The sequence below is a fragment of the Hylobates moloch genome, unplaced genomic scaffold (genome assembly GCF_009828535.3).
Source record: "Hylobates moloch isolate HMO894 unplaced genomic scaffold, HMol_V3 SCAFFOLD_23, whole genome shotgun sequence".
Lineage (NCBI taxonomy): Eukaryota > Metazoa > Chordata > Mammalia > Primates > Hylobatidae > Hylobates > Hylobates moloch.
This window is the reverse complement of record NW_026652298.1, coordinates 5,742,508-5,763,459: the sequence shown is the minus strand read 5'-3', so window position 1 is coordinate 5,763,459 and position 20,952 is coordinate 5,742,508. Positions and strand designations below refer to the sequence as shown.

Sequence of the window (20,952 nt, the reverse complement as noted above, 5' to 3'; positions counted from 1 at the left end):
TAGTCCTAGTTACTCAGAAGGCTGAGGCAGGAGGACTGTTTGAGCCCAGAGGTTGGAGGCTGCAGTGAGTTGTGATTATGGCACTGCACTCCAGCCTGGGTGACAGAGCAAGACTCTACCTTAAAAAAAAAAAAAAAAAAAAAAAAAAACCTGGAACTCATACCCCTGCCCAACAGACACATCCAGAACATGCTGTTTACTTCATGCCTCCTGGGAGATTCCCCTTCCCCAACCCTCAGTGAGCCAGATTGAATTGACCACGTTCAGCTGAAGAAACATGATCACACATGATGACTTTCTCAAAAGTCTGGAAAGACTTAAAAAATAAAGTAAAATAAACCCAAGCATCCCATCGCAAATGTTGGCTCCAAATAGAAGATTTTATTGTAAACCTTCCAGACATTTAGACTCCGCTGTTATTTTTGAAAAGACATTCCAATAACAGATGCCCCTTCAACTGGGGTATGGTTTGATAGAAAGCAGCAGGCACAATTAAAAAAAAAAAAAATAGCACTCTTGGGATGTCAAAATAAATTAGCTGTGATGCTGAAATTATTTCCTGTTAGGTTTAATGAAGTTAACAAGATAAGTAAATATGAAAAACAGCATTAGCAACCAGGGGCTAATCTCCTCCCAAACATGGAGCACTTCCAGACATTGATAACAATGTATGTGGAATTTCTTTCATTTATTTTTATATATCACAATGCCTTCATTCCATGTCTATTTTTCAAAATCTTTGAGATTTCTTTTGAGCTGAACTTATTTGTAATTCTCTTTTGAAACACAGGAATCTGTGACTCAAGCATTTTGCTATTTTTCATGTTCTGTTTCTACATTGTTGTAGTACCTCCAACAAACAGATAAATGATAATTAAAGAAAAGGTTGAAGTTGTTATTTAAATGGCATTTGGAGACTATACGGACTTTTCATCTAACCGAGTTTTCTTGTCCCTATTAGCATAAATAATTAAGACTTGACAGCAAGTTAGAGACATGACCCCTTCCTGGAGGAACTTCAGATATAAAAATAAACCCCTTCAAAGATGGTTTTCTTACTATTTCCAATCATTACTCCCTAGCTTATACATAAATTGCCTTAAAAAAATGTAGGTAGGGCTGGGCACAGTGGCTCACGCCTGTAATCCCAGCACTCTGGGAGGCCAAGGCAGGCAGATAACCTGAGGTCAGGAGTTCAAGACCAGCCTGGCAGACATGTCGAAACCCCATCTCTACTAAAAATACAAAAATTAGCTGGGCATGGTGGCACATGCCTGTAGCCTCAGCTACTTAGGAGACTGAGGTCGCTTGAACCTGGGAGGCAGAGGTTGCAACGAGCCAAGATCATGCCACTGCACTCCAGCCTGGGTGACAGAGTGAGACTCCATCTCAAAAAAAAAAAAAAAAAAAAAAAATGTAGGTAGGTACACAGATCTTGAAGTCATCAGACACGTTTCTAGTCCCAACTCTTTCCCTGTTATTCACTTATCTCTTCAGTCATTAATTCACCATCTGAAAAATGAGTGGGTAGTATCCTTGATAATAAATATTATTCATTGAATATTTAATAAGTGCTAGGGCCTTTACTAAGGACTTCACATACATCATCTAATTGATGTTAACAATAACCTTTTAAGGTATTATCTCTATTTTACAAGCGTGAAACTGAGGCACAGAGAAGTTAAGTAACTTTCCAAAGGCCACTCAGCAAGCAAGTGACTAAACCAGCATTCAAATACAGATTGACTCAAGTCCACAGGCCACACCTGCCTGTAGCCACAATGCCTCCCACTGTGAGATACCACCTCTGGGATCCCTTTCAGCTGAACTTCTCCAAGGTGCTATGATTCTTATAGAGTACTGTTATTTGCAAAAAAACAGAAAATACCTTGAGTGACAGGAAAACGATGATTCCATGGATAGAAATATGAAACAGAGAGGGATAACAGGGGAAAAAAAATGCATTCTGGTTTGCAATTAGTGAATTTCCTAGTGCTGGCAGAGATGTCCAACAGGCCCTTGGAAACTTCAACTAGAACAAGGGACAAAAGTCAGAGCTGAAGATAAGGAACTGAATCCCTTGCAAGGAGGTAATGACTGAAATTAAACAACTGAAAGAGAATGCCAAGGGAGGAGCCCTGGAAAGAGGAAAGGTCCATCCTTGGGATAAACTGTCTGAGGATGCAGGAAACAGAGAAGGACATATAGGGCTGAGTAGGAGAACCTCAAGGATGGCGCTTCTGAAGCAAAGTTAAGAAGAATCTGGGCCGGGCGCAGTGGCTCACGCCTGTAATCCCAGCACTTTGGGAGGCCAAGGTGGGCGGATCATGAGGTCAGCAGATCGAGACCATCCTGGTTAACACGGTGAAACCCTGTCTGTACTAAAAATACAAAAACTTAGCTGGGCGTGCTGGCGGGCACCTGTAGTCCCAGCTACTTGGGAGGCTGAGCCACGAGAATGGTGTGAACCCGGGAGGCAGAGCTTGCAGTGAGCCGAGATCGCGCCACTGCACTCCAGCCTGGGCAACAGCGCTAGACTCCGTCTCAGAAAAAAAAAAAAGAAGAAGAATCTGCAGATCTGCAGAGGGGATGGCCCACAATGCCAACTGCCACTCTCTCTGAAGTCAAGGAGATCAAGACCAGGTAAGAAGCCACCAGGATGGTCCATTTGGAGTCACTAACAGTTCTCAATGGGCAGGTACGTTGTGCTGGGAATGAAAGCCTGAACACGATGGGTTAAGAAGTCAGACTGTGAAGAACTGATCTGGAGGCAGTAGGTGTCTGTAAACTGGGGCCCAGAGTGTTAAACCTGCCCAGGATCACAAGGTTAGTTAGTGACAGAGCCAGGACCATTATTTGGATATGTTAATCTTTTTTCCTTCATACCACACTCCTTGTAGACATGTAAAATTTTCTTTCAAGTTTCTTTCAAATAATAGATCCATTTGGCTTTGTGTGATATACAGAGGAAAGGATGGCTGTCTTACATATGTCTGACTTGGTGAAATTAATATTTCCCTTGGACATATGATGCTTAACAATCTCACTGAAATTACCTCAACAGGTTGTTTCACTGTCACCTGCCTCAGGCCTGAAGAACCACAGTAAGAAGCTTATTCAGTGCAAGATCCAATCAATGCAAAAATCAATCAAGACTAAACCGATGCAACATCAATGCAAGACTAGCTGGATGATTGGATCCATGCAATCCCTGGATCTCCTGAATACCAGGAACTCTACTGACCACCCACAGGCATGGTGACACTCTGGGCTTGATCATCACTTGAAGCTTCCCCTCATGAACCCCTGACCCCCCATCTCATCTCCTCATCCCTTCATATCTGCTCTTCTACCTCACAGATACCACAAGCCCCAATCCTGTGTCTTCTCCTAATCATCAGCCTGCTCCAGCCTGAACTTCACTGTTGATCACAAGTCCTCTTCTCTCACAGATTCTTCAGCTCCCCCACACCACACTCCTCCTACTGCACCTGCCCAGCAAAACATACAGGCTGGGCAGCAGCACCATAACCAGCCTCGTCTGCTCTTTTCACCCTGGCTGCGAAGGCCAACACAGCATCCTGGATCTCCAGCATCAATCTGCCCACTAATCCTTTGATTCCTCCAGTGTGAACTCCCTCACCTTCACTAAGCCTCAGCTCAGTCTTCACGTGACCTCTCTCTCCTTCTCTTACCTCACACCTGGCCTCCTTATGCACCAAGAGACACCAAGGTGATCAGGAAGGACCCCCTTCACCTTCCCGCCCCCTTCACTGTAAGTACATTTACATTCACACTCATCCATTTTTCCTTTTCCCTAGCTGATGCAGCTCAGATCTTCCTCTTCTTGTTCAGAGTTAACCTCTGCCTTGAGCCACGTTCCTTTCTTTCCAGGTGCTACACGCCCAGCCTCTTCCTCCCTCTGGGATACTTGCCCCCAAAGCTTATAATTATGAGAGCACTTCTCCAGGCCTGAAACACCCACCCCTTGACCAGGTGCTCCTCTACCTCCTATCAAATCCCTTTCCTCCCCTTCTCACCCAAACTTTCAAAAATGTAGCCTACACTCTTTCTTCTTCCTCATTGCCCATTCCTCAGTTGCTACAGCCTGGCTTCTGCCCTCCTTCCTCAGCTGAAACCAGTCTCCCAGGCTCCCATATGCCAGCTAATGGGCACTTCCCCTCCTTCCCTCACCAATCCCTCTGCTTTGTCTACATTGTTAATGACTTGCTCGTACTAAAAACTCCCCTGGCTTCTATGACTCTACACTTTCATGATTCTCCTCCTTTTTCACTCATTCATTCATTCAAACAAAAAATCACTTATTGGCACTTACTACGTGCCAGGGGTTGCAGGGATCTAGGGGTGAGGAAAGCAGACACAATGCCTGTCCTTGTACAGCACACTGACTAGTGGGAGAGACAATAGTAAACAGGACAGGAAACAGTCAGTCAATTCTTGTTATTCAGCCTAGTTATGGTCTAGTCTATAAAGTCTCTGCAGACAATGAATTAGTGAACACTGAATCACTGCTCCTGGGAAGAGTCCGGTTCCTTCCAGCCTCTGGTCACAATATTTCATAAACCAAACAATACACGACCTTGTTTTATATGTGTTTCTTTTGCAGACACCTTATTTAATGTATATTTATGAGTAATTAATTTTATGCAGCATATTTTAATAACAAAACACTAGCTGAGAAGAGTTTAACATTTTCCTGATCCTAAGTAACAAGATTTCTCCCAGGTCAGAGTCTCTCTGTTCATTATAATCACTTCCTGAGCTGCTTTCTCATCTTGCCCTAGCATTCAGGACCAGTGGCCTTAGATTGATGCTTTTATTAATTTGCTGGATTTATTATCTCTCTCTCTCTCTCTCTCTCTCTCACACACACACACACACACGTGCCCCAAAACACAAAATACACACACATTTAGCATTTTTCAACTCAAGTCATCAGAGCTTATGTCTCATCTCATTATCATCCTACAAATCATCTTGACACATTTATTACTGCTTCTCCAACTTTAATTTCTAGGATGCTGATATGGTTTGGCTGTGTCCCCACCCAAATCTCAACTTGAACTGTGTCTCCCAGAATTCCCACATGTTGTGGGAAAGACCCAAGGGGAAGTAATTGAATCACGGGGGCTGATCTTTCCTGTGCTATTCTCCTGAGAGTGAATAAATCTCATCAGATCTGATGGGCTTATCAGGGCCTTCTGCTTTTGCTCCTCTCTCATTTTTCTCTTGCCGCCACCATGTAAGAAGTGCCTTCCTCCTCCCACCATGATCCTGAGGCCTCCCCAGCAATGTGGAACTGCAAATCCAATTAAATCTCTTTTTGTTCCCAGTTTCTCATATGTCTTTATCAGCAGCATGGAAAGGGATCAATACAGATGCTGTGTTTAAAATTCAACCTGACACATCATATTTTCCTAAGAATCAAGATGGAATGGCATTAGCCAGAGGTGAATGTGAAGATTACTGTGGATTCAGCAAGGGGCAGAAGTGTAGAAATGAGACTGACTCCAGAGTCAGACAGACTGGGAAAAGATTATGACTGCCATTCACTAACTGAGGCCTCAGGTTAGGCACTTACCTTCTCTGAACCTCAATTTGCTCATCCACAAAGCGGTAATAAAGTATCTCAAAAGAATGCTGTGAAGATTAGATGTATATTGCATGCAAGTTCCCTGGCACAGAGTTAGGGCTCAATTAATGCCACTTTCTCCCCCTTCAGACTTATTCAGTTCTCAGGATGATCTCTGTGCCCACTTGCCTGGAGGAACTTTTTGGGCCCACTGGAGTAGGAGCTGGTATTAGGAGCATCTTTTGGTACTGCAGAGAAGGAAATTCTCACAGCTTAAACATGGAGTGAGAGAGCTCAAGGAGGAGGCAGGAATCTTGGGAAAATAAGAAAGGGGTGGTGAGGCAGTTTCTAGCATCATGGGGAGGGGAAGAGGAGATCGTAACAAAGAATTGTGGTGGGGAAGAAAGAGCTGGGAGGAAAAGAAAGGAGCAGGCAGAGCGAGGCAATCAACCAAAGCAGGGAAAGCAAATGACTGTCACCACGTGGGCCACCATCTTTACACGGTGGGAGAAGCCAAGCACCTCCTCAGACTCAGCTCACAAGAAGGTGACACTGCAGGGGAAGGCTCTGGGTAGCCCTCATCAGGGTCCAGGGCCCCCAGCCAAGAAGAAGGAGCCTCTACGAAGTCTATTCCCATGGCTAGGCTGCTGAACCCCTAGTGTGGAGACATATGAGGCAAAAGAGAGCATCAAACGAAAAAGGGAACCCAACGATCAGGCCTGGCTGTCATGTGGGTCTAAACTCCAACTGCTTTTAATATAAGGACCCAGATTTAAGTAAAAAGTGGACATACCTCATGCATGATAGTACTTACACTTACAGCCACATGGCACACAAAAACTGCTTAGTGCAAATGGAGATATTTGTGGGCTCCTTTCCATTATATCACCACTCTGCAGGGATCCACAGCCATGGGATTCAGAGCAACTCCATGAGGGAGAATGAAAACCCCACAATTTTTCAAGGGCTATCTCTTCCAGGTTTACAAAGGGAGAATTGGGGTCCTCATGTCAATTCTTCCAAGGGAAAGGACCACATCCTCGCCTCTCCCTCTGTGCTCCAGAGCAGCCGAATCTGACCCTCCTAATTACATTCTTGCCTCACTTGGATTTATTCCAGTTTATTCCCCACCCCCATCCCCCCTTTGCCAAATTCCCCTTCCTGATGAGTCAGGGATTAAAAATGCTTGGCATCCTTGCTGAATAAATAGTATTTGTCCACAGTGACACTGGTCAGTGGCAAACTGCCTTTGTTCTGTGATGAGGAGCATGAGCACCCAACTTGAAAGCTGTCTATCCAGGACTCTGGTCCTATATGGGCATCGAACTCATGCCCTTGGCCTTGTTTATGTCCTGTTGCAACTAGCTAGGCTGGCTTGCACAGAGGGAAGGAGTGAAGGTAGAGAGAGAAAGGGAGAGAAGGGGTGGGGGGGAAACAAACTTGTGCTGGTTTTATACAAATCTTCTCCCATTTAATCATACCTGTGATGTAGATAGAATTAGTCCCATTTTACAGATCCAGAGAAATTCAGTCAGTTGCCAGATTTTCAGGGGTTAGAAAAGCTAGAATTTGAACTCTCCTATTCTGAGTGGGAGCCCATCATTCTTTGCACCACATCAAGCCACTGATGGAAGTGAGCAGGCAGTTGACTGAAATTGATTGCCATTCTGCCAGCCTCCAGGCCTTAGGAAATGACCCGCCTCAGATAGGATGGAAGTCTCAGCGGGCATCAGACAGCACTTTCCTCTTTCCCCTCGGCCTCTGGCGTCAGGCTGCCCCAGAGGGAGATCTGTTGTGTTTTCAGCAGCTCTGGAAGAGACATTTCTCCTGGAGTGGTGGACACAGCAGCGTCCTGTTATTCACCTGCAAGTCCCACTTGGGTATGGCAGCCATAGCAGGAATTGCTTACTTCCCTTAGCAGCCCCTGACCATCGCATGTGCTCACATTAGCTCAGGAAACTCTGCCATATGGGCTTCTTATGTCTCCTGCCTTCCACAGCTTCAGGCACCTCTTCAAATGCTTTTTAATTCAGCCGACGTGGTGGCTCACAACTGTAATCCCAGCACTTTGGGAGGCTGAGGTGGGCAGATCGCTTGAGCCCAGGAATTTGAGACCAGCCTGGGCAACATGGTGAAACCCTGTCTCTGGAAAAAATACAAAAATTAGCTGGGCATGGTGGTGCATGCCTGTGGTCCGAGCTACTCAGGAGGCTGAGGTGGGAGGATCACCTGAGCCCAGGAGGTCGAGCCATGATGGTGCCACTGCACTCCAGCCTGAGCAACAGAGTGAGACCCCATTTCAAAAATAAATAAAATGAATAAACAAATTCAGACTGTCATGAGCCATTCATTCCCAAAGATTCCATTTGTGCTTAAGCCCAATATTTTACAGACAGGATGAACAAGTCTCACAGAAGCAAAGAGACTTCCTGAAGGTCACACGGCAAGTGAATGACAGAACTAGGGCCAGAATCAAGGTCCCTGACTATTCTTCAGTCACTCAGCAGACATTCATTGAGTGCCTAGAATCTGCTAGGCACCACTCCAGGTGCCAGGTGTCCATTGCTGTCCTTAGAAGCAAGCTGCGCTGCTCTGCTGGGGCTTCCTGCTCCCCTCTCCTGGATGCTTTTCATTCCCAGCCCCAGAGTCTAACCCCGAGACCTCCGGGGCCACTCACCACAGCATTCCTGAAGACTTAGAAGAGGTGCTTTTGTGTGCAGCCCTTTCCTCCAAGACCCTGGAATGCACGTTCGCAGAACTTGCTGATTTATAGCCATGTTGCCTTTCAAAGAATTCCCTGGCCTGCGTTAAGTCAACAGATTTGAGAAAAGGCTTGTTAAAAGTTCTGTCACGGGAGCCAGTTGTTCCTTGTGTTCGCAGGATGCTTTCTTTAACCCTGGGCCCTGCTCAGGCCAGTAACAGCACACCCTGGGCCTACAACTGCTAAGGATCTGTATGTAAGACATGGAAACTCTGTCATATAAATGTATTTAGTGCCCCTCCCTCGAATAGCCCTAAGCCCTGTCATATAAAGTATTTACTGCCCTTCCCTCGAATAGCCCTAAGCCTCTATTCTCTCATTTATCATTCTTTGTTTTTTACTGCCTTAATGGTTTTTGTGATCATATTAGCCTATTTTCTATTTTTATCCTCTTGTCATTCTGCCCATCAACTGAGAGCAGTGGCCATATCCTGTTTGTACATGCTGACCTTTCTGAAAACAGTTCATTCATTCATTCATTCATTTATCCACCCATCCATTCAACAATCCTGGCCCTGTCCTGGGAACTAAGGATGCAGCAATACAGAAATAAAGATGGCTGCTGCCTGCCAGGTGCACTGCCCAGATCCTTGTTCAGGGTCACTCTTCTCATTCCCCAGCTGCCAGGATTGTTACTGGCTGATGACTCACACTGAGTCCTTCCTACGAATTGCCCTTGTCCAAAGGGAGCTGTGTCCCCTTCCTGGGGACACTCTGCATCCAATGACTGGCTAATTTGGGGCCCACCCCCTTTGTCTCAATTCAGGACATCCCTGAAGCACTTCCCCAGCTTCAGGGCTCCCCTGGGAATCAGTGGAGACCTCTGTTGCAATTGAATCACAGTTCAAGTCCTCTCTGTGCCCAGTCTTGCTTCCTTCACACCCTGTGGCTGCTGTGCCTGATAGCACCCGCCGCCATAACCCTCCTTGCACACAAATCTCCAGCTCAGAGTTTTGTTCCCAGGGAAGTCATCCTATGACACCTGCTATCATGAAGTTTATATACTAGGAGCAAAAGAAAATAAACACAATAAATAGTAACACAGTTATGTGAAAAGTGACATTGCTGTGGGAAGAAATAGAGTGGGGTTGGAGGATCAGGGATACAGAATGGGAAGATGATTAATTTTTCATATTCAATAGAATGATTGGAATAGGCATCTCTGAGAATGTGACACTTGAGAAAAGACTTGAAATTAGCAAGCTGAATGTCCAAAAGCTTCTGAATCCAAACTTGAGCCTGGATCAGTCAGGATTTCCCAGAGAAACAGCACCAATAGAATGTGAATGTGTATATGTGTGTGTGTGCATATATGTGAATATGTACATGCATACACACTCAGATCTGTTTCAAGGAATTGGCTCATGGGATTGTGGAGCCTGGCAAGTCTGAAGTCTGCAGGGAAGGCCAGCAGCTGGAATAGGTGGGAGCTGATGCTTTAGTCTTAGGGCAGAATTTCTTCTTCTCTGGGAAACCTCAATTTTTGCTCTTGAGGCCTTCAAGGGATGAGGTGAGGCCCAACCACATTATGAAAGATAATCTGCTTTACTTATAGTCTACTATTTGTGAATGTTAATCACATCCCCAAATACCTTCACAGTAGCACCCAGGTTAGTATTTGATTAAGCACTGGGTACTATAGCCTAGCCAAGATGACACAGGAACCTGACCATCACACGTACTCTGTCCCACATGTACATATCCCAACACCTTTCCCTGCTTTACTTTTCTCCTTAACACCCATCAAGAGCTGACATTCTGTGTATTTTACCCTCCCCGGTGTCTTACACCAAGCCCACTTCATTCATTTATGTAGTACCTGTTTATTCTCTTGAAAACATAAAAGTTGGTAGCCTTCCAGTGTGAGTATCCCCAAGAGAAAATATGCATAAAAAATTAAGAACTTAGAAATGATAGTTGAGGTGGAGGAACTTCAGCAGTGGCAGCTCAAGTGGCCGAGACAAGATGGGTCAAAGTCAGGGTGGTGGTCATGGTCCTAGACATGGCAAGAAGGATGACAAGGACAAGATAAATAAGTACTAACCTCCTGTACCAACTAGAGTGATGGAAAAAGAAGAAAAAAACAAAGGGACAAGATGTTGCCAGTAAACTGCCACTGGTGACACTTCATACTCAGTGTCGGTTAAAATTACTGAAGTTAGAGAGAATTAAAGACTATCTTCTCATGGAGGAAGAATTCATTAGAAATCAGGAACAAATAAAACTATTAGAAGAAAAGCAAGAGGAGGGAAGATCAAAAGTGGATGATCTGAGGGGGACCCTGATGTCAGTAGAAACCTTGGAGGAGATCATTGATGACAATCATGCCATTGTGTCTACATCTGTGGGCTCAGAACACTACATCAGCATTCTTTCATTTGTAGACAAGGATCTGCTGGAACCTGGCTGCTCGGTTCTGCTCAGACACAAGGTACATGCCATGATAGGGATGCTGATGGATGACACGGTCCCCTGGTCACAATGATGAAGGTGGAGAGGGTCCCCCAGGAGACCTATGCCAATACTGGGGGGTTGGACAACCAAATTCAGGAAATTAAGGAATCTATGGAGCTTCCTCTCACCCATCCTGAATATTATGAAGAGATGGGTATAAAGTCTCCTAAAGGGGTCATTCTCTGTGGTCCACCTGGCACAGGTAAAACCTTGTTAGCCAAAGCAGTAGCAAACAAAACCTCAGCCACTTTCTTGAGAGTGGTTGGCTCTGAACTTATTCGGAAGTACCTAGGTGATGGGCCCAAACTCGTACAGGAATTGTTTTGAGTTGCTGAAGAACATGCGCCATCCATCGTGTTTACTGATGAAATTGAGGCCATTGGGACAAAAAGATATGACTCCAGTTCTGGTGGTGACAGAGAAATTCAGCAAACAATGTTGGAATTGGAACTGTTGAACCAATTGGGTGGATTTGATTCTAGGGAAGATGTGAAAGTTATCATGGCCACAAAACAAATAGAAACTTTGGATCCAGTACTTATCAGACCAGGCCACATTGATGAGAAGATTGAGTTCCACCCGCCTGATAAAAAGACTAAGAAGCACATCTTTCAGGTTCACACAAGCAGGATGACACTGGCCGATGATGTAACCCTGGATGACTTGATCATGGCTAAAGATGACTTCTCTGGTGCTGACATCAAGGCAATCTGTACAGAAGCTGATCTGATGGCCTTAAGAGAACACAGAATGAAAGCAACAAATGAAGACTTCAAAAAATCTAAAGAAAATGTTCTTTATAAGAAACAGGAAGGCATCCCTGAGGGGCTTTATCTCTAGTGAACCACCGCTGCCATCAGGAAGATGGCTGGGAGATTTCCCAACCCCTGAAAGGGATGAGGTTGGGGGAGTTGCCCAGAGAAATCCCTGTTCCCATTGACTTTTATTAGCAAAGCATCCTGTGTGTATTTTGGAGTATGATGTGTAAGTGCCCAATGGGTGGCCTTCGTCTGTCGGTTACTGTGCAGCACTCTGCTTCCAAATAAAGCATGCTCTTTTACAAAAAAAAAAAAAAAAAAAAAAGATGGTTGATACTGAACAAGAGGTGGTCTCAGGTGGGTAACATGAAAGTGCTGGTTAATGTCCCGAGTTAATGGGTTCAGAGATTTCAAAGGAGGATGAAACTTTGACTTGAGAAGGATTTTTTACCTTTCCAAGGTTTCATCTGACAGAGCAAGCCACTTGGGCACAGAGCAGCAAACAGAACCAAACCTGAAAGCATCACCAGTCTCTGTGCTGGGTCTATTTGAGCACCTTGATGCCAACTCTTTAAGCCTGGGTGGGAGGCAAGACTACCTAGAGTTTCTTTACTTTTTAAGTATGTGCAATCTGATGACCCCTTCTCTCTCATCAGGTTCAGCTTTGTCTGACCAGTACCTAAGGCAAATGTTGGCCTCTCAAACTTTTCCAAACACCAAGCATTTAATAAGAGTATCAACTCTGGCTCATGCAAAAGTGGGTGACTAATAGAAATAATGCGGACAGAAACAGAGGTGTTCTTGTCATCTGATCATCCCTTTTCCTGGAAAATTTGAATATTTTCCATAAAATTATTATACAGTTATTCACTTTAAAGCTGTTCTCAAATGTCCATAGAGGCTCAGTCATGAACAGATATTCATTGAGGCTTCACACTGTCTGGGCATGTCAGGAAACACCCATGTAATAAATAGACATGAGCACACATCTATGAAAACTTAGCTAGTTACTCAAGGCAATGTGTGTCCAAGCATAACCTGGAAATTCGTCCCATGAGGACTCAGAAGCAGGAAAGAAAATGTCACTGTTAACTGATGTGCATAGAAAAGGCTTCATTGATGGAAGGAGAATAGAACTCAGGCAGAGAAGAGGAAAGAAGGGCCTCTGGGTGGGAAGGCACCCAGAGCAAAGGCACCCAGGTGGGAATGCGTATGCCTATTAGGATGCAGAATTCTCTCCGTTATACCTAAGGGTCAAGGAGGTGGGAGCAATGTAAGAGCTGAAAAATGTTTTCAGATGCAGAATTAGCATATATAAAGGAATAAGATTTTTTTCTGATTTATAAAAGTATCCCTGAAGTTCTTCTAAAATTAAGCAACATTTAGTTTAAGATCTAACAAATGACTCTTTTAGAGAAGAAAATAATGATATGAGAAAAGAATCATCTCCCCTCATTGTATGAGCTGTTAATTCTCCATTGTTCTCTGTGTGTTGGTTATTTATCTATTGTCTCTTGGATCCAAGCCCACCTTTCTATACTCTGCTCTTGGACATAGTAAGCCATCTGGTTCATTTCCCCTTAGACACTGCGGGCAGAAGCCTTAGAGTGTGACTGGAGGTTGGGAGGAAGGAAAGGGACCCTCCTTCCTGGTCTTTGCCCTTTCTGGGAGTGTCTCTCCAGCAGCAGTATTGCTCCAGCAGCATAGTTGGCTCCAGCTTTCAGCAGCCCCAGAACCAGCCTCCCATTCCCCCTGGCAGGCACTAGCCACAGACAGGCGATGCCCATCTCCAGGGGGTTGAGCTCAGTCAATGGGTCCCCCTCTGAGCCATTGGTTCTGCTAACTCTACCTCTTGACGGTTGTTTCCCCAAGCCTAGATTATGTAACTGCTTTGTCAAATTAATTTTATTTTTTTAAAGATAAGTTCATATAACATAAAATTCCCTGTTTGAAAGTGTACAATTCAGTGGTTATTAGTAAATTCATAATGTTGTGCAACCATTACCATGATCTAATTCTACTATGTCTTCATCACTCCAAAAAGAAACCCTGTATCTCCCAGTTACCACCAATTACCTTTTTTTACTTTGCAGTCAACAAGTGTTTCCTGGAGAGATACTCCTAGACTGTGTAAATATCCCATTCTTTACTCAGCTTTCACCTTCCAGCTTTCAAATCTATTGATACATTTTGCCTAAAATAATTACTATGGTTCTCAAATTGCTCTAAGTCCTTAATTTTTTCAACATTCATTAGCTGGCATTCTACTTTAGGAAAGAGCATTCTCTTTCCATTTATGTGTTCATTTGCTTATTATATCAGGATAGACTCATGGATATCTATTTTAATCAATGGGATATAATCTAATACTGTGGTTACTTGGACATACAAATCATCCCAGATTGGGCCAGCTGGCACCCCTTCTGGCTGTCCCATGTCCTCTATGTTGCCATCATTATTTGATTACTTTCTTACCTTCTGGAACAACAAGATAAACTTGGCATATTTTTCCTGGTCCACCTGTGAGATCCGCCATTTCTCCAAGGAATTCTGGTCCATATTCATGGAAAAATAGTATAATATTTAGAAACTAAATTCTAGGTAGGATCTTTGTTATTGGATTTCACTACTCCCAAGCTCTCTCTAGTACAAAGCTAGGAAATGTATGTATTTGTGTACATGTGTGAATGTGTATACATACGCACACATGAAGATATAAAGTGTATGCACAGACTCACAGAAATGTATATCAATGCTTTGTTCCTTTATCTAATCCCACATAGTGCAAACTCTAAGTTTACACCAAAACTTCTCATCCCAATCCCGTAGACCACAGCGTTCCTTCTAGCTTTCTCCTTTTCTATATTTATTACTCTCTTTTCTTGCAGTGAGAAACCTGGCTCCCACCACCTCACTATAATGACTTATTTCCTCAGCCCTCCTGCCCACTGCTTTTACTCCATCTCCCAAGCCCAGAAAGCTACCACCCCTATTTAGCCATCTTCCTTGCATGACCAGAAACCCCATGGGGCCGATAATCTATTTGAAAACATTTCATTAATGATAAAAATATATATTGTGATCTAATGACTTAAACCTATTTCCTTTGCAGAAAGTGTTGCAAATGTTATAATACAGCAAACTCCTTGAATGTGTGTGTCTTCCAGTAATTTTGATAGACTGGCCAGGGTGAAAGTTAGTCCATGAATGTGATAGAGTGTTTTCTCTGAGAAAAGCTAACTTTATGCCTTTAAATCCGTGAGTTGCACATGAACATGACATGAGCAAACACGTATTGTTCAATGGTTCCTGGTGGCCACTGTTTTTATTCTGGATTTTTGCTTCATGAAAACGATAAATCTGATGTTATAAGCTTCTAAGAAAGCTCACATTTTTCCTAAGGCTCAAAATTGAAAGGAAAAATGGCTTCATGAGCCACTTAGTATTGCAATTCAACTGTTAAAAATTACAAACAAAACTTTTATTTAATTTCTTGCTTGCCCTTAATAGGAAAGGCATCTTTACAGGACTGTTGACTATAGTTTCTGGAATGGTTTATACTGGAAGATCCTCTCAGCTAATCAGACACTGCTCCTTTTTCTTTTCACTAGATGCATTGTGGCCTGAACATGAACATACATGGGGCTAAGTAATTTTTTTTTTTTTTTTTTGAGACAGGGTCTTGCTCTGTCACTCAGGCTGGAGTGCGGTAGCACAATCATGGCTCACTGCAACCTCAAGGGCTCAAGTGATCTTCCTGCCTCAGCCTCCCAAGTAGCCGGTGTGTGCCACCACACCCAGCCAATTTTTTTCATTTTTTGTACAGACAGGGTCCCACTATGTTGCCCAGACTGGTCTCAAACTCCCGGGCTCAAGTGATCCTCCCACCTCATCCTCCCAAATTGTTGGGATTATAGGCATGAGCCACCAGGCCTGACCAGCAATTTATACCTTCTCTGACTCTTAAACCTGCCATGGGGCCATTGGTGTATTCATTGTATTTAACAACCAGCTTTCTGGGGTGCTGCGGGGAGAGGGGTAGTCCTGATTTGCAGTGAATAGCCATTTTTGTAGCATAAATACTCCCACCATGGCCAACGTCAAGCTACCAACATGATATCACTTAACTAGGGGCAAGGAAGAGATTACACAACTGGCTCTCATGAGCTTGTGTGAGCCACCTCCAGCCTGGATGCCCGTGTGAGCCTATAAATCAACCAGACCCACCCACTTAAGCATTGTCTCCAAACTGCCAGTGACTTAAAAAAAAAGTAGTCCTTGATTTTGGGTGTTCACATGCTTAACTCAGAGAGATGACTGTCTTGTATCCATGATCATCAGAGAGGTTCTTGCTGGGAACAAGAGAAACGGGAAGAGAATAAGTGAAAGAAAAAATAAAATCAGCAAACTGTCTTGAAGTCAAAACTGAGCTTGTGGTAAAGCATATGAGATAAACCACCTCCTATGTTTTCACAGTTCTGCTCCACCTGGAGGGAAGTGCCAGCTCCAAAGGAGGTCCAGCTGGTCTCCCGTGAGCAGGATTTGCAGGCTGAGGGTCAAAGGCGCTCTAAGCCATGGAGCACCTCTGACCCCCACTGGCTGCTGTGATGCATTGCATCTCAGGGATGGCCAAGGCCCCTCAGTACATTGCCCTCTCCTAACCACAAGTGACCAGTTTCTCCTTTGCTGTATTGTCAGGACTTTCCACCAAGTGCCATCTATTTCTCATCCATCTCCTTTGAAATATTTTCACTCTTTATCTACTTCTCCTCTGGGCTAGTAGATATTTCTAAGTCATTGTATAGTGCATGGATTTTATTTTCATTTTCGTTTGATCAGAAAATGAGTCAAGAGAAGATATGACATTGTTGCATATGTGGTTGATTTTCGTTTCTCTTTTTCTCGTCCTTTTGGTGACAAACACCAGGAGCTGCCTCTTTTTGTTTAAGAAGTCCTTCAGCACCTATTCTGTGTCATCATCTGAAGCGCATGCTCGCTTGTGGTCCCTTTGATAGAGCAAGAGCACCACCCACGGCAACAAAACATGCCCTGAGTCTCTGGAGGCAGCCTGGGCAGTTAATGAAACCCAGGGCCAATGGACCACAAAGCCCAGTCCATAATCAGAGTGCTGCATCAATTGCGCACACTCAAGTGTCTGATTCCATCGGTTCACTTTGGTATCTGTATGGCGTCTCTCTATTTGTATGATACCTTGGTAATCTGACTCAGGAATTAGACCAGACCAAAGCAAGCTGGGGGAAAGGCTGAGTATTTGTGGGTAAGGAACACGCCTTCCAGTGGGTTTGCTCTAACCTTAGCAATCTCCTCTGATTTCCAGCCTTGTTCTAAAAACCAAACATTAGTTGTGCATTCCAGGTATTCCTCAAAGGAATTATTTTTTTCCAGTACCCTGTATTAAATTAATTTTGATTTTGCACCTAATCTCACTGCTTTAAATCATAACCTGAGTGGGACTTCCCTTTGCTGAGCAGGAATAGTCTAGCCTGTCTACATCTCTATGTATCACTTTCAAACACAAAATTTTGGGTTTCTTATTCTAAAGAACTGCTTTCTGCTCTTGTTTCTCATGGCCAGCAGAGGGACTCCAGAGTAACCCTCAGACAGAGCGTGAGATTAGGCCACTTTGTGGTGGTGAAAGATCCCCCAGCTCTCTAGAGAAGTGACATTTAACCCTAGGGTTTCCCAGCACACACACAAAAGGCTTGAGAAATAGAGCTAGGTCTCTCAGGACCACAGGTAAAAATAATCTTTACCTGAGGCTGAGAAGAGCTTTGTAATCACATCCACCCCTGGCAGACAGAAAGAAAGCAGGTTAGCACTTCTTTTAAGAATTGTGAAAACTGAAGGAGAAAACAACGAGAACCGTGGACTTGAGCCATTATTCCTCATTGACGTCACAGCCCTCCAGAGCCCCGGAGCGGGGATATTTGGGAGACTAGGGACCAACTCAAGTTTATTATGTTTTGTTGGCTGATAAACACAAATGTCCTAGTCATCACTGAAATTATTTAGTCACTTGTGACACTTTTCTCCTTTATTTTCCCCAATCTTATAGACAATGAGCAAATTGTATAGGAAATAAACTGTTTGTTTTGCAACAGATGCTGGAGAGCATGTGGAGAAATAGGAATGCTTTTACACTGTTGGTGGGAGTGTAATTTAGTTCAACCATTGTGGAAGACAGTGTGGCGATTCCTCAAGGATCTAGAACCAGAAATACCATTTGACCCAGCAATCCCATTACTGGGTATATACCCAAAGGATTATAAATCATTCTACGATAAAGACACATGCACACATATGTTTATTGCAGCACTATTCACAATAACAAAGACTTGGAACCAACCCAAATGCCCATCAGTGATAGACTGGATAAAGAATGGACAGAATGAACATAGACACCATGGAATACTATGCAGTCATAAAAAAGGATGAGTTCATGTCCTTTGCAGGGACATGGATGAAGCTGGCAACCATCATTCTCAGCAAACTAACACAGGAACAGAAAACCAAACACTTTCATGTTCTCACTCATAAGTGGGAGTTGAACAATGAGAACACATAGACACAGGGAGGGGAACATAACATACCAGAGCCTGTTGGGGGGTGGGGGACTAGGGGAGGGATAGCATTAGGACAAATACCTAATGTAGATGACAGGCTGATGGGTGTAGCAAACCACCATGGCACGTGTGTACCTATGTAACAAACCTGCACATTCTATACATGTACCCCAGAACTTACAGTAAAAAAAAATAAATTTTAAAAAGGATATAAACTCTTTGTTTTAATGAAATGTATATTATAGCCAGGCACAGTGGCCCACACCTATAACGCTAGCACTTTGGGAGGCTGAGGCAGGCAAATCACTTGAGCTCAGGAGTTTGAGACCAGCCTGGACAACATGGCAAAACCCCATCTCTAAAAAGAACAATTACACAAATTAGCCGAGTGTGATGGGTGTGTTGGCGCATGCCTGTAGTCCTAGCTACATGGAAGGCTGAGGCGCGAGGGTCATTTGAGCCCAGGAGGTCGAGGCTGAAGTTAGCCGAGATCACACCACTGCACTCCAGCCTGGGCAACAACGAGACCCTGTCTCAAAAAATTAAATAAAATGTATATTACAGTCAGACAGGCTACTCTGTGAATTCTGAATGGGCCACTGTCTCTAATCAGAAAGCTTTGTAGATATTCTTGGCACATGGCAATGGCATCCTCAATCAGTGTCTATGTGGCTTTACTAAAAATTAACTTGAAGATCGGTTTTATTTCTTAATACTAGACAAGACTGATCAAGCAATAAGAAGTTGTGGTGTACTTACCACGTTCAGGGTTGCAGCAAAGAAACATGGGACACGGTCCCTGAATATAAGAAGCTGTCTACCTAGGAAGATGAGGCCCAATCCGATACAAGCAATAAAGAAGGATCAAGTAATCTCTTTATTGATAATACTGATCAGCATAGTAATAGCAGCAGTGTATTGAGTGTTTACTCTGTTCCAACCACTGTGCTAAATGCTTTATATAAATCATGTTGTTGAATCCTCAAAACAACTTTATTAAGTAGGTACTATTATTATTGCCACTTTAGGGATAAGGAAACCAACCCACATAAAGTTTAAATCATTTGCCAGGATTTGATTCCAGGCTGTCTGACACCAAAGACCATGCTTTTAAATATCCAGCAATCTGTAATGCCTCATAAGAGCAAAGGGAGTTCAAAGTGGGGAGATCAGCATGGGCTGGATGAGACCTTCGCGGAAGAGGGATCCTGGAGATGTAGATGTGGTTCGGGGTAAAGAGAGGATGGAGAAGACACCTTCCAAGGAAGGAGGGAGAAGGAGAGGGAGAGCACACACAGGCTGAGAAGTGAAAATGCACAAAGCTCATTGGGGTCCCAAGAGTTACCCCGCTGCCACTGCACACCCTTTGTGCATGGATGTAAGTGGGTGGATAATGGTGGTCAGGTGACAAAAGCACATGGAAGTTAGGTTTATGGAAGGGCCTCCTTGAAAAAAGCCTTCAGAAATTAGAGGGAAATAAAAACAATTGAAACCAAAACAAAGTTGATGAGTGGAACCTAATTAAACTAAAGAGCTTTTACACAGCAAAAGAAACTATCAACAGAGTAAATAGACAATCTAGGGAACGGGAGAAAATATTTGCAACCTATGCATCTGATAAAGGTCTAATATCCAGACTCTATAAGGAAATTAAACTAATCAACAAGCAAAAACCAAATAACCTCATTAAAAAATGGGCAAAGGACCTAAACAGACACTTCTCAGAAGACATGCAAGTGGCCAACAAACATATGAAGAAATGCTCATCTGGCTGGGTGCCATGGCTCATGCCTCTCATCCCAGCACTTTGATAGGCCTGGGCAGGAGGATCACTTGAGGTCAGGAGTTAGAGACCAGCCTAGTCAACGTGGTGGAACCCCATATCTACCAAAAATACAAAAAAAAATTAGCAGGGTGTGGTGGCGCACCTGTAATCCCAGCTACTTGGGTGGCTAAGGTGGGAGAATCGTTTTCACCCACCTACTTGGGAGGCAGAGGTTGCAGTGAGCTGAGATCGCATCACTGCATTCCAGCCTGAGCAACAAAGCGAGACTCCATCTCAAAAAAAAAAAAAAAAAAAAAAGTTCATCATCACTAATCATCAGAGAAACGGAAATCAAAACCACCATGAGACACCATCTCACACCATTCAGAATGATCATTATTAAAAAGTAAAAAACAAACAAACAAACAAAAAAAAACAGATGCTGGCAAGGCTGCAGAGAAAAGGGAATACCTATACACTGTTGGTGGGAATGTAAGTTAGATCAGCCACTGTGGAAAGCAGTTTGGCTACTTCTCAGAGAATTTAAAACAGAGCTACCATTCTACCCAGCAATCCCATTATTGGGTATATGCCCAAAGGAAAATAAATTATTATACCAAAAAGACACATGCACTCATATGTTCATTGCCATGCTACTCACAATAGCAAAGCCATGGAATCGACTTGGGTGCCCATAAATGATGGACTGAATAAAGAAAATGTAGAACATAGGCACCATGGAATATTCCACAGACATAAACAAGAATGAATCATGTCCTTTGCAGCAACATGGATGGAGCTGGAGGCCATAATCCTAAGTGAGTTAATGCAGGAACAGAAAACCAAATGCTGCATGTTCTCACTTAAAAGCGGGAGCTAAACATTGAACATACATAGACATAAACATGGGAACAACAGACACTGCAGACTACTAGATGGGAAAGGGTGGGAGGGAATGAGGTGAAAAACTACCTATTGGGTACTATGCTCATGACCTGGGTACAGTCCATCTATGTAATAAACCTGCGGATGTACCC

At 43.7% G+C, this 20,952-nt stretch overlaps 1 pseudogene; it reads left to right on the top strand.

Annotated features, from left to right (window-relative positions):
• The first annotated feature begins 10,296 nt into the window (after positions 1-10,296).
• On the top strand, positions 10,297-11,648 carry LOC116462462 (26S proteasome regulatory subunit 4-like; annotated as a pseudogene).
• Positions 11,649-20,952: the final 9,304 nt, after the last annotated feature.